The sequence below is a fragment of the Helianthus annuus genome, chromosome 5 (genome assembly GCF_002127325.2).
Source record: "Helianthus annuus cultivar XRQ/B chromosome 5, HanXRQr2.0-SUNRISE, whole genome shotgun sequence".
Lineage (NCBI taxonomy): Eukaryota > Viridiplantae > Streptophyta > Magnoliopsida > Asterales > Asteraceae > Helianthus > Helianthus annuus.
In genome coordinates this window covers 124,023,100-124,038,610 of record NC_035437.2, presented here as the reverse complement: position 1 = coordinate 124,038,610, position 15,511 = coordinate 124,023,100, and positions in this window count along the sequence as shown.

Below are 15,511 nucleotides of genomic sequence, written 5' to 3'. Positions count from 1 at the left end.
TAAGTAATTACCCCATATATATATATATATATATATATATATATATATATATATATATATATATATATATATATAGATATAGATATTTTTAAGAGGGAATTTTGAAATGCATGGGGAGATGAAATGGGCATTTAATGCACCTGAGAGAAGTAATCATATCTCAACTCTCTCTTTCTTCTTCACACTTGTTAATGTAAGATCTCATATGTACAAATTAAAAATAATAATTTAAGATCTCATATGTACAAATAAACATGTTAATGTAATACCAAACATATCACTGGTTGTGTGACTTGACATTGCAATTATATTATTGTAGTCTTATTGAAGTAGACAGGAACTCATCTAATTATTGTTAATCATGAACGCACAATCAAAACGAAACATATATATGTCAAAATGTCGACAACGGTACAGAGCGTATGGTGCATCTTCAATTTTTAAAACGATTGAGAATCCATTTAGGTTAATGATCATAAACATAAAACCTAATTAAACAACCCTTTGCATCCATTACAAAATCTGGTAGTAAACATACCTGAACTTCACCAGCTTGACGGTTAAAATCTGCACCTGATACATAAACAAATCAATCAGATTTAAAAATCAACAATTTTCATCAGCAATTTTAAAAGAAAGATCTTGTACCTGATAGAGGCCAGTTAACATCTGCACCTGATACATAAACAAATCCACAAATTAGAACCCCAATTTTTAAAATTAAGCAAATTATCACAAAAAGGTAATTAATTTATACAAAAGTGGACAGTTCTAATTAGGTAAAACATTAAATTCAACCTCAAAATAAAGCTTTTAAATAAAGCAAATTCAAAGTAAGTTAAAACACCACATGCAATAAATAAATTTCAACCAAAATCAACCAAATCACAACAAAATTACAGAATCCCGAGTTCAAACTGTTACATAATTAACTTAATCAGTTCTAATCATGTCAAAAACTGAACAAAATTGAACAAAATCGCGCCTGATTCCTTACAAACTTCAACAGCTTCTTCTTTCACCAACACCACCGATCTCAAAATCATCAACAGAACATCTATAATCTATATAATAATCTATAATAAGAGATGAGAAGCTGATGTCGTTTTGATGAATATCCCTTAGGTGACATCGATCTCATCATCATCAACCGAACATCGATTAATTCAGATTTATGACATGACCATGAACAATGTGAGGTCATCTTCTAAACTTTTATTATAAATTATATAGATATAGATATAAATAACAATATTAAATAACCTGAGATCCAGTAAGAAGAGTTCAACTTGCAGAAATCAACATTTCTTCCCATAATTGGAAACCCTTCTTCACATGAGCATTGGGCTGTCATGAACAAAATTAAAAATTATAATTTAAGATCTCATATGTAAAAATAAACGTGTTAATGAAATACCAAACATATAACTATTTTTGTGATTTGACATTGCAATGCAACTGTTGTAGTCTTATTGAAGTAGACAGGAAGTCGTCTAATTATTCTTAATTGTGAATGCACAATCAAAACAAAACATATATCTGTCGAGATGTCGACAATGGTACAGAGCGTATGGTGCATCTTAAATTTTTAGAACGATTGAGAATCCATTTAGGTTAATGATCATAAACACAAAACCTAATTAAACAACCTTGTTGCATCCATTACAAAATCTGTTAATAAACATACCACCGAAATTTTCGAATTCAAACCCATGAAATATCGTTCCATAGTTCCACTACAAGATTCCAATCCCAATTTCATCAAACTTTCACTCGATCAAAAATGCCCAAAATCTAAAAAAAACTAAAAACACTCAAAATTAAGAACAATGAACCATCATACTGAAACTCAAAAGGGGATATTGTAAATCAATCACCTGGATGGACATATTATGACGTTCATGAGATGTTCAATCACCTGGATGGACGAATCTATGAAGTTCATAGATTTGAGGTCTGTGCTTTCTATGGTTCAGAACTTTCACAAACCATGGCTGCAAGAAGGGTTGCAGGTTTAAACTTGCCTTTCACTATTCTTGCCAAGCCATGGTCATGAATTGTGTGTAAAAATTTTTAAGTCATCATAACCAAGCCACAGACCACTACCAATTGAAACCAAAGCCACCATCATCAACCACCGTCGAGAAACCCTAAAGGGTTCCAAGACGAACACGGAACAACACAAAGGCGGGCGGCGGCGAGTCTGCGCTCCCCATCATCACCAGAGATACTAAAACAAAATTCCACCATGGCCACATCAAAATCAAAAAAGAAAAATTTAAAATATAAATCTACAAAAAACAAATTCGATTTACCTTATCAGAAGTTTTAGATCGAGATATCACTATGATAATCTAAAGTATAAACCAAGTCACCGTCATGATCCCAATCGAAACTGCCAGATCTCGCCATCGTAGCCTCGGATGACAAAATCATCTTCATCGATCTGAGTGACAAAGATGGTGATTCACCGACGGAATTCTTTGCGGACAACATGGTTCGTATATAGAAGATGAAGCTGATAAACCCTAGAATCGGCTGAGATATATTGAAATGAGAAGAAAGAGTGAAGAAAAAAGAGAGAGTTGAGATATGATTACTTCTCAGATATGAATTAAATGCCCATTTCATCTTCCAATGCATTTTTAAAATTCCCTCCTAAAAAAGCCAAAATATTGTATTAATAATTAATAATAATAATAATAATAATAATTAAACATAAGTAATAAATAAATAAATAAAACGTATTTATGACATCAGCTTGTACAAGTGGCATACCTCAATGGAGGACACGTATGCAGTTTTACATCATCCTCTCATTTCTTCTTATAGATTATATAGATATCAGTACGTTCATAACTAAAGATTCTAAAGAAATAAAAGATCATAGCTTTCAAGATACTATAACATTCCACAACATGTAATTCAATTGTATTGATGAACCTTCCAAGTATTAACTAGGGAAAAGTATAAGGTATATCTACATTTATAGGGAGAAGTTTGTGGTGATCACTGTCATCTTAGGAAGATATGAAAACATTGTAACATTCGATTTATCGTATCACCAATATTGTGCTTTTTACCCATATGAAGCTCCACGAATTTGTTTTTGGTTTCCAGGGTGTAGACTTCCTAGAAGGTCACCCTACCTCGTACTACTCTCACCTGAGCACGTTTTACTTGGGAGTTTTCATCTTCCCACAACGATTGTGCCCAAATGTATAGTGATATTTAAGGCAGCTAATGTCTTATGAACCCAACATCTCCCATGTGCACGACCGATATAGGAGTTGCCTAGTGTGTTACAAGCACTCCTCTTATAGATTCATCATAGTCATCGATGAGATTTGCCCCCACATCCCAATTAGGGACGTGGAATTTACCTAAGGTGTCCATCTAACACCCACGTGGACTCATCATCCTTGATGAGGCTTGCCCCACCATCCCGAATGGCATAGAAGTGGCTCTAATATTATTTGTAACACCCAGGGCTGTCTCCGAAAATCAAAAAAAAAAAAAAAATTGGCCCTGTTTGAGATAAAAAAAATTCGGACCCTATTCGAAAATCCTAATATAATATAAACTCATGAATCATTCAATCAAATATCTAAATACTAAAAACCTATAATACTATGATAATTGTTATGAAATAGATAAAACAAATTATCGAACCTACTTGCTAAGCGAACAGTATGGTTCTTCATTTACGTTCACATCTTCTTCACCCACATTATCGTCACTCAAGTTAGAACTAGAATTTTGAGTTTCTTTTGAAAAAAAAAAACTTGTGTATTCGGTTTTGTTTTACTTCGTCCGCCTTTCTTTTCTCTTCCTCTAGTTTCCTCTTCTTACGTTTTTTTTGGTCGGATAGGTGTTTGTATTTAGGAACGGGAGGCATAATTTCTAAATAGTAACCAAAAACATCCATTCAATCACATGAAGTTTTATAGTATATGAAATCAGAATCACACATATTAATATATTATGAAATCAAAAACGTATAACATCAAAAACATAAGAAATTAAAACGACAAAAACATATGATCGACGTTTTGTTTCCAGTTTCCCTCGTCCCAATTCCCTGTGCGATATACTATACTGTCTGTGACAGTGCGACGTTTTATTTCCTTTCCCTGATCTAACAGGCCCTTATTTTTGTTTAGACTAGTCACTTGAGCTTGTTAATTGGGCCTTTTTTTTAACTTTTAAACAGGCCCTTAGTTAAAAAAAACTTTGGGTATTTTAGCAGGCCCTTATTGATACAAACATCCAGGAATTTTTTTTAAATATATATATATATAAATTTAAAAATTTTTCGGGCCTTATATTGATTTGGGCCCTGATCGCAGGCACCTCCTGCACCCCCTGATAGACGGCACCCAACCTCTTGTACCACATATACTATCAGCTTTGCCCACATGAAGCTCATGAATATATTTTTGGTTGCCCGAGTAGAGACTTCCTAGAAAGGTCACTCGTTTGGTACTACTACTAACTAAGGATGCTTAACTGTGAAGTTTTCATCTTCCCGCATACATTTCGCACAAAATGCTTCAGTAATATTTGAGGTGGATTATTTTTTATGAACCCAATTCTTATCGACGATCAAAGGTGGATTTACTTAAGGTGTTAATATAGACAGACACTTTTTAAAAATTCTCAAAACTTAATAATAACAGTTATAGAAACTAACAAAATTCCATGGCCCCGTTCGCACGTCACATCCTTAAAATGGATCATGCAAAACTTTATACAGCTTAACGTTATCTTTGGGTACGTCTTATGTGTTAAGGTCTAGGAATTTAAAATCTTCTTTTCCCCATGCTCTTTTTAGTTAAACTTCCCCCTCCTTTGTTTTTCTTGATATCTCTTGTTTCTCCTTAAGTTCGGTGTTTTATTTCAAATTTTCACTCCTCCATGTCATAGATCGGTGGTCAACGTGTAAAATCAACCCAGCCATTCATGAACCATTCTAGATCGCCTTCTCATAAACTTGAATTAGTCCAAGTTTTAAAAAGTCGAAGCCTAAATTGGAGGTTATTTAATAAAGAAGCTCGAGTCAGAGCTTTACATACGAGCTTGACTATGCTCTAGTAGGCCCAGGAGCCTAAACGAACTTACTATTTATACAGTTATAATAGTTAATATTTTATATCATAAATATATAATTGCATAATAAATACTATTATATTCAGTGGCGGACCCAGAATTTTTTTCATGGAGGGAGGAAATTTGTGGTTGTCGATTGTCTTCCACTAAGTATTAAAAAAAGTTCGGTTCTATTCGGGTTCGGATAGTTCACAAAGAACACACAAATTAGGAAATTTGTATATGTTAGTTGTCTATCACTAGATGGTAATGTTCTCCGTTAACTTAGAAAGAGGTGGGTCAATAATGAGAAGTGGGTCACTATAGTTATTACGAAAATTGCTTCAAGCTTCTCCTTCTTCTCTTTGTTACTATTATCAGTTTACATCAATACTTGTAAAAAAGTTATATACGATATATTTAATACAAATATTTTTTATAAGAGCAATAAAAGAATTCTAAAATAAATTAAATTATGATTGACTAAATTAGTAGAGATAATATTTGTTATTGTATGATAACCTTTTACTAGAACTAAAAATACTTAAATGAAAAAATAAAATAAAAAAAGTAAACCAAACAAGATAAATTAAATTAAATAAATCAACATTTGTAAAACATAATAAGTAAGAATTCAGTTGACTGATTTAAAGACTCCTTTTTTATTATTTTAGTTTTGTTTACGTTTCTAACTTCTTTTTTTAACGGCAACACAACTTTATAAATCTATCCATTTAGCCAAACCGAAGCTTGTATCTTTGCGCGTTGCGTCACCCAAATGGACACATCCTCCTTTATAAGCTGCACCGGATACAAAATAGAGATCCCCTTGTTCTCAAAAATCTTGTTGTTTCTTGCCAGCCACAATCTCCATAAAGTCACCAAAAAGATCGTGTGAGTTAGTCTTTTCCATCTTTTAAAACCCGGGCAGGAGTTAATCACTTTTAAAACTTCCTCAACATTGTTGCAGACGGCCGACATCGAAACCCTTATCCACACAAAAATATTCCACCAAACGGACCTAGTGAAAAGACACGTACCGAGGATGTGGTTTACCGTTTCATCATGAATACCGCAAGACGTACTTAGCGTATCCATGATGTTGATGCCTCTGGCTACCACACCTGTCTTTGATGGAATCCTCCCAAACAAAGCTCGCCAAACCATTAAATTAACTTTTGGGGGAGCCCAAGAATTCCATAAAAAAAACCGGGTCCGTACCGTTCCCTTGTTTAGCCACTGCAAGCTCAAGTCTGATGGTTTTAGCCGAGAACTATTCCCCAATGTTATTTTCCCAAAACCACTTATCCTTAGCCATAGTTAAAGATATGGGGTGTAGAATATTTATTAAGTCATTTAATTATGCCCATTCATTCGCAGTTGTAGGACTTTTGGTCCATCCCCAACCCAAACAAGTTCTGCCCCCTGCCATTACAGCATGAGACACCACCGAACCCAGCTTGTCCTTTGCCATCCTATACAAGGCTGGAAACATACTAGAAAACGGGTTCGTAGATGCCTACCGATCATTCCAAAACCGAATAGTGTGCCCGTTTTTTGATGAAAAAAGGTTAAGTGAGATGATATAAAAGAAAACTTTGCAGTACTTTTTAGTGGATAGACTTAATAGACTCTAGAGCCTACATCTAGCTATCATCTTCCTCATATTATCTTCTACCTACATATCAAACGGCTCTGCAACTATATAATGACCGGAAAAAAAAATTCGATGAAACCTTTCTCACTTTCTCTCTTCCACTCTACATCAGACAATTCAAGGGGGGCGACTGAAAAATTTTAAGGGGTGCAATCGGGTTTTTGCTTAAAAATACACTAATTTTTTTTCAAGGGGTGCGCCCGCCCACCCACCCACCCATCAACATAGGTCCGCCCCTGATTATATTTAAATTGTTATAAAAGATAGTTAAGCAATATACAACTTGTTATACATAAGATTATAGGGTGGGGTTCAAGAGTGAACACTAGTGTATTTGCGAACTGAGTGAACAAATCCTAACTATTGATCTACACACGTGTATGGCCAGGATCTCATCATTAAATCGTAAAATACACTAGTGTATTTCAACATCAAATCCTGACCTTTGATCTACACACGTGTATGCTCAGAATTAGTTCACTCAGTTCACAAGCTACACTAGTGTTCACACTAGTGTTCACTCTTGAACCTAATCCTAAGATTATAACTACAAATATACTTCTAAGTTATTTTATCTTATACATAAATATATAGTTGAATATTTATATAAATAGCAATCAATGCGAGCTCGAATAGAATTCAAAAGTTAAACGTAAAGTTTGAAATGAAGCAGACTTAAGCCCGCCACTATATGATAAACGAGTAATGAACCGAGTAGAAGCGTAGGCAAACTCGAAAGTGAGCTCGACTAATACGAGTAACGAAGTAAGTCATATAAACATGTATGATACGTATTGTTATTTATCTGATATGTTATTTCATTTGTCAAAAAGTATTTTTTTCTACTTTTGTCGGTCAAATCAAATACAACTAATATCATATCAAGAAGATATGACTAAAATATAATATGATATTTTCTAAAATATATGTTTAAATCATTAATTAATTATTAGTAGGGTAAGTTAATTATATGGTACTAAGAATAGGAGACAAATTGACTACATTAAATCCAACGCACATGCAGTCCTGGTCCCTTAAATTTGGTACGCATTTTACATTTTTCTCTGGTACAGTACAAATGTACAATTACACATTTCTCCTTGGTTGAAGTTCTCGTTACGTGTTTTACTCCACTAAAAATTATATAAGTGGCAAACGGGAAAGCGTTTATTAATACCACACAAACTAGTTTGTGCTTCGTCTATATTGCGGGACGGTAAGTAAGATATTTTTTAGTTTAATAATATGCACGTTTGTATTTTGGTCTTTTGTATATCTACTCAAAATACGATTTCAATAAAAATTATATCGTGACTTAAATAAAAATACATGTGTTAAATAATTTTTGTTTTAATAAAGTTTAGGAATTATAAATAACTTTAATAAAGTCAAAGAGTAGTAACGGTTGTCTATAGATGATAGCTAATTGTCACTATTCCCTCGGGTTGATTCGTTACAATAGAAAAGGGAAAAACTAAAAGATGAAATACTAAAAGAAATAAAAATAGAGGACTAAACATGTACACTAACAAAGTTAAAGCAGAGGGACTATACCTGCATATAAACAAAGTTAACCAATAAAAACAAAGTTTTTTTTTTTTCTAAAACAGATGGACTAACACGTATATTTGCGAAATTCAAGGTTTAAAAGTAAAATACAAAAAACGACAATCAATTACTTAAAAGAATAAAAGTAAAGAGACTAAACATGTACACAACGAAAGTTAAAGCAGGGAGACTAAACACACATATAAACAAGGTTAACAAGTAAAAAGATTTTTTTTAAACAAATGGGTTAAACACGTACATTAGCAAAGTCGAAAGTTTAAAAATTAAACAAAAAAAGAAACAGCCAATGAGGGGGTGTCAGGTAGGCATGGCACTATTCCCCCTAATGATTTTTGTAGTTACAGATAATATGAATGAATGGTCGTAATCAAACGACTTACCAATAATAAGGTATAAGTTATTAAAACACAAACGTAATGTTATCAAAGATGTCTCGTCATTTAGTTTTTAATGATATCGTTTACCGTTTTTGTTATGTCTTGCTATTTAGTTTTTAGTGATATCATTTACCCTTTTCGTTATTCTAATAATGAAGTATTTCATAGAACTCCGAATATAACATTTTGGCACACTTAGTTTTATTAACAAATATGTCAATCGCTTTTTCTTTATAACTTTTTTATATAATGTTTTATTATAAATATGCTTATTTATCAAAGCACAAACATACATGTCATTAAAGTTGTTTTACGTTTCTAGCAATACTTGGTGTTCCCAAGATAACTCATATATATATATATATATATATATATATAGGGAGGGGCTCATGCGAGAACCACCCTTATTGTGAGAACCTTGAGAACCAATGTGAACACAATCTAAAATAGCTAAAAAAACCTAACCCCCACCCCCCCCCTCCCCAAAAAACCTAAACCCCCCCCCCACCCCATCCCCCCAAAAAAAACCTAACCCCCCCCCCCCCCAAAAAAAAAAGCTAAATGCTAAAAACTAAAACCCCCCAAAAAAACCTAAAAAAAAACCTAAACCCCCTCCCCCAACCCCCAAAAACCTAAACCCCCTCCCCCAACCCCCAAAAACCTAAACCCCCTCCCCCAACCCCCAAAAACCTAAACCCCCCCACCCCCCACCCCCAAGCTAAAATGCTAAAAACTAAAGCTCCAAAAAACCTAAAAAAATCAAAATAAAATCTAAAAAAAAAATTAGTATTTTTTATGCTCAAATCGCTACTTTTAGTGGCCAAAAAAAAATTTTTTTTTTAAAGTTTTTTTTTTTTTTGCTTCGAAAAGTAGCGATTTTTATATAAAAAAATATTAAAAAAAAATTGTGTGATTTTTAGCTATTTTTAGGTATTTTTGGTGTGTTCACATTGGTTCTCGCGGTTCTCACAATAAGAGGTGGTTCTCGCATGATCTTCTCCCTATATATATATATATATATATATATATATATATATATATATATATATATATATATATATATATATATATATAGGGTAAGGTTCCAGCGTGAACAACCTCCCAAGAGTGAACTGCGTGAACAAATCTTGACCGCTGATTAATATGATCTTGATTATTTAATGGGGTGGCATGATTGTAATTAATAGGTTAGATTTTATTGTTTTATTAAAATTAAAAGGGTAGAAGTGTAATTATATTATTTTGCTTATTTAAAACTAGGAAAGAAAATTATTTCCAATAATAAGAGAGTAAATCCCGTAAATATACCATGTATTATACACATGTGTACTATCGTGTTGGAATGTATAGAACAGTAGAACACAGCAATACACATGTGTACTACGGAGCTAAGACAACAATGTTGCGGGTCACATGTGTGCTATACCATGTATTATACACATGTGTACTATCGTGTTGGAATGTGTAGAACACAGCAGTACACATGTGTACTACGGAGCTAAGAGTTATACACAATAAAAAAGATGACTGAAAACTCTAGTTCAACCAAAAAAAGACTAAAACTATAATTCGAATCTTGCTACTATGACCAAAAACAATGACAATATTAAAATAAGTTAAGATTATCCTAACATATTTAAAATAAGTAATTGTTTTGTAGATCTCGAAAATTTTGGTAACTAATGATGATTTAAATATAGAAGGATTTTGAAATTAATAAGACAATAATTTAAATTCAATATTTATATAAAGTTACAATCTTACCCTTATTAAATGTATATGGAATCAATGGTTCAGATCAGTTCACGCGGTTCACTCTTGGAAATTTGTTCACGTTTGAACCTAATCCTATATATATATATATATATATATATATATATATATATATATATATATATATATATAACGGAGGGTTTAAATGAGAACGCTAAATATTGTGAAAACCGTGAGAACAAATGAAAAAACCGCAAGAACTTGGTCAAAAACAATTCAAATTCAAATTTTTTTCTACACTTATCATTATTACTCGAATACAATGTTAGCAATTTAATTTACACGTTAAAATTTACGTGAATTCTTAAATAAAAAAATTTACACGTGTGTAGAAAATCTAAAAAGAGTGATTTTGAAAGAAGAAATGAATTATTTAATGTTGTAAATTCTTTTTTTAATGTTGTATCTTAATTACAAAGAGGTTTGTATTAAAAAATTTTGGTTTTGATTGGTTTTTTCATTCGTTCTCACGGTTCTCACAATATTTAGCATTCTCAAGATAACCCTCACATATATATATATAGGGGAGGGTTTAAATGAGAACGCTAAATATCGCGAGAACCGTGAGAACGAAAAAAAACCACGAGAACTTGGTCAAAAACAATTCAAATTCAAAATTTCTTTTTACACTTATCATTATTATTCGAATACAATGTTAGAAATTAAATTTACACATTTAAATTTACGTGAATTCGTAAATAACAAAAATTTACACATGTGTAAGTTTGTCATTTACACATGTGTAAGTTTGTTATATTTACACATTTGTAAAAAATCTAGTAAGAGTGATTTTGAGAGGAGAAATGAATTATTTGATGTTGTGAATTCTTTTTTGATGTTGTATTTTAATTAAAATGAGGTTTGTATTAAAAAATCGGTTTTGATTGGTTTTTTCATTCGTTCTCACGGTTCTCGCAATATTTAGCGTTCTCAAGATAACCCTTCCCTATATACATATATATATATATATATATATATATATATATAGAGAGAGAGAGAGAGGGGGGGTGGAAGGTTAACATACAATAGTCCTTAGTGTATAGTGTATGATGCGTACAATATTAAATTTTAACGCATGTTATAAAATTCAAACCCTAATCACGCATGGACAAAACACATAATCACGCATGAACAAATCATATAATATCGCATGAAAAAATCAAAAAAAATCACTCATGGGGTAAACCGTAATCAAGAGAAAACTCGAAAACTCAAAAAAAAAAAAAAACACACGAATTTTTTGAAACATTTTTTACATGTAAATCTAGTATTTTTAAGATACAAAAAAAAACTCATTGTTTGAAAAAAAAATAGTATTACAAATGTACAACACTACGAAAAACCTAAACCCGGCAACCTCCCACCCCCAAGAACCTAAAAACTAAATCTGAAACCTAACCCACCCCCAACCTAAAAAGTAAACAAGGAACCTAGACCCCCAAAAACCTAACCCTAAAAGCTAAACTAAACCCAAAACTTAAACCCTAAGGCTAAGTAATATTGCACATGTGCAATAAAATATTAGTAGTGTTGAAAAAGTACGCCACGTTAAATCTTTTTTCATGTCAAAAAATATGCCCGAATGAAAGATAAAAGAAGATTGTGCTTTTATGGCGCATTTTTTTAAATAATAACATATGAAAAAATAGAAAATGTTTGAAAATTATATATTTTTTCCGATTTTGTCCATCCTTCATTAAAAGTCCCCTTTCTCTCATAAATGAGTAGTTTTCGAGTTTTCTTGCTAACTATGAGTTTTTAATTGAACCTTCCCCTCTATATAAAGGATGGATCATGAGAAAACTACATTTTGTAAGAAAACTCGAGAAAACTATATCTAACCATTAATAAATCTAAACTCTAAATCCTAATCCCTAAACCCTATAAGAAATAAACCTTAAACACCAAATACTATACCCTAAAAACTAAACACTAATGGCTAATGCATAAAAGCTAAATAATAAATGTTAAAGATAAACCTTAAAAGTTAAACTCTTGTAGGATCGTTTTCAGACCCAAACGAGTCGACCAGAAGAGAACTCGACCAATACAAAAGGGGGAAACAGATGTATCGGTGTTATTTCAGCTGGATTGCATGAGAAATCACTTTAAACTGTCTCTGTATTGATATCAGATCGTATTACAAAGCTAGAGACACTTTGGCAGAGCTTCGCTACCGGAATTAGAACCCTTACAAATGAAATGGCACGACAGGTATTTATAGGCATAGCTATTTCGTACGAAATAGTTCACACGAAATAGTGATTTCGCACGAAACAACACAAACGAAATGATCAGTTCATTTCGTACGAAATGACCAAGTCATTTCGTGCGAAATGACCTCCTATTCATTTCGTGCGAAATGCTATAAACACACTTTTCTCGATTTTCGTGCCCTGGTCTATCTAATCTAATACAAGACTCGATACAAGACGAAGTCGACAGACATATGCACCAACAGACCCCCCTTGGATGTTGACGAAGTCTTCAGTGTCGAGTCTTCGGTTGTCAATCTTTCAGTCTTAACAGTCTTTTCGTACTCTCCAAAGATTCTCCATTGTAAGCATCCTTAATCAATCTCTTTCTCTTCTTCTTTCCACAGGATCAGAATCGCAACCTGGCACTCGAGTTTTCTAATTCTCTTGATCAGGTCTCTTGATTCCTTAAGTTCATCAGTATCAGCATCTTGTGTGGACATAATTCCAGAATCAGACACTGGCTCTAATCATTCCTTCTTGACTGTCTTCATACTCCCCCTTTTGATACGCTGGGATTGCAGTCTGGAATTCTCAATCTTCAGGCTCTGGATCGAACACCTGGCTCTAATCACTTTCACAGGATCCTCAGGTATCGGAACCTGGCTATTTTCAACTTTCATTCCTGCACATTCTCTACCTCACAATAAATTTTTCAAATTTAAATGTTTATAAATTTAGAAATCACATTGCATGTATCATTAAAAAATGATTTAATCTCTGATGATCACTTGTTTGTAGGAATAACTTCGTTAAACACACTCTCCCAAACCTGTTCATCATGTTTAGCACTTAGAATTTTGAAAATCAGCTTTCCAACATATGTTGTCGAGAATCTTTTTGTATTTTTCAAAATTTTATGCTAAAACACACTGAACATCTTTTTGGGTTTTTTGTTTTGTTTTTCTTAAATGAAAGCAGTAACAAAATATTTACATACAATATTTTTTGTGAGTTTGTGTAAGAGGATCATATCAGCTTATGAAACAAATCACTAACACCGTTAAGCTTTAAACATTTTAAGTTATAAACGATTCATTTAGATTGTCAGTATACTGATCCACTTAAATTTTCACACAAAGTTCAACTGTTCCGAGATACGAGATTAATGTTTTAAGCACTTAAACTTATTCGCGTGTACCACCTCAGAATATACTCCCGTATCCAGACTTCTATATTCAGTCTTACAGGTGAATGTACACTAATGATATCTGTAAACGGGTATTGCGAGACCATGAGAGCTCAGGTTAGAACTTCCGTTCGTACAGAGAGATGATGGCTCGACTTTAGGTGTGTCCCATTTTGGGGATCTTTTCTTCAACAGCACATGATTAGCATTTTTCAATTTTTCATTATTTTTTGTACTGAGGGTGGGCTTTAATATTAAAGCTATGCAAAGTATTATACGAGGACTAGGCTATTGCTCCCGCAAAATCAGAAGTCCTGGTATAATACCCCAGATATCACCACGCACAAAGACCTAGTATGTCAGAAATAGAAAATCTTTCAAGCAAGATTTCAGGGGTTACCCATATATCCGAGAGATGTTCCCCACGAGATAAGTAAGTATTTCTATTTAGGTTTATATCTCGAAAACACTCTACTGATTGTGTAAAAACCTACTGACACATCCACGGTGAGATCATTTATCACATTTTTGACTTTTCAATTCTTTAGCGTGTTGTGATAGTCCACTGATGTACTATCATATCCTCTTTTTCACACTAAAACTCTTTTACATTTTTCGATGTTTTTGACTTTTTGGATTTTTATCATTTTTTTTTTTGGATTTTCAATTTTTTTTTATTTTCAAATTTTCAAAATTTTCTAAATTTTTACTTCGCCTAAAATCAAAATATGTTTCAGTTTTGATTTTCTGAGAAAATTTGAAAACAAACTGTACAAATAAAATGACAACATGATGTGAATTACTCCAATTCGCCATTCTCTTGGCATAAACAATCAGAACACCCCCTTACAACAAACTATTTTCCCATTATGATTTCAAAATGCTTAAGTTTGTTTTAATAAATAATGGTTTTACCGGAAAATTAGTTTTGTTGATTTTCTCAACCCATTTGTAGGTTAGGGGATAAACTCATCACTTTGTTTTTCAAACACATTATACGAAAGTTAAATCAAGTACAACTTAATGTCCTTGATAAAACATTTCTCAAGAAAGATGCCGATTCCTACTCCACACTTACCAACCTGGGAGTTCCGGCAAGTCAGGATTTTAAGCAAAGAATACAGACACCCAAGCCTGACCAGCTTTGGGTGTGACCTTCTCAACTTCTCCTGGGGTTTGAACATTTCTTTTTGTTTCATAAAATTCTTTTACCCCTTTGGCCTTCCCATCGACCATTTTACCAAAAATATTTTTAACTTTTTTATTGAAAACCTTTTCGACATCAAATTCTTTCTTTTCAGAATAGAATTGATTCGAAATTTCAACTTTGCCAATTTTAGATTTCAAATCCTCAGCCCGCAATGGTGGAAAATTTGCATCATCCAAAGGCGGAACTGGTTTTTCTTCTTTCATAACAACTTGTGGCTCTTCTGACTTTGTGGAATCAGATTCATTGCCAGACTTTTCATTTGAATTTTTAACAACCCACTTTTGGTTATTAAGTTTCTCTTTCTTTTGCAAATACTTTTTGAACATTCACCAACCTCAAAAGTTGAATTTTCAAAAACTTTAAATCTTTTGGTTGGTAGTTCGTTTTTCTCAACAGCTTTTTGTTTAAGTTTTTCAGAGACTCCCTGTTTTGATTGAATTGTCATTGGACAAT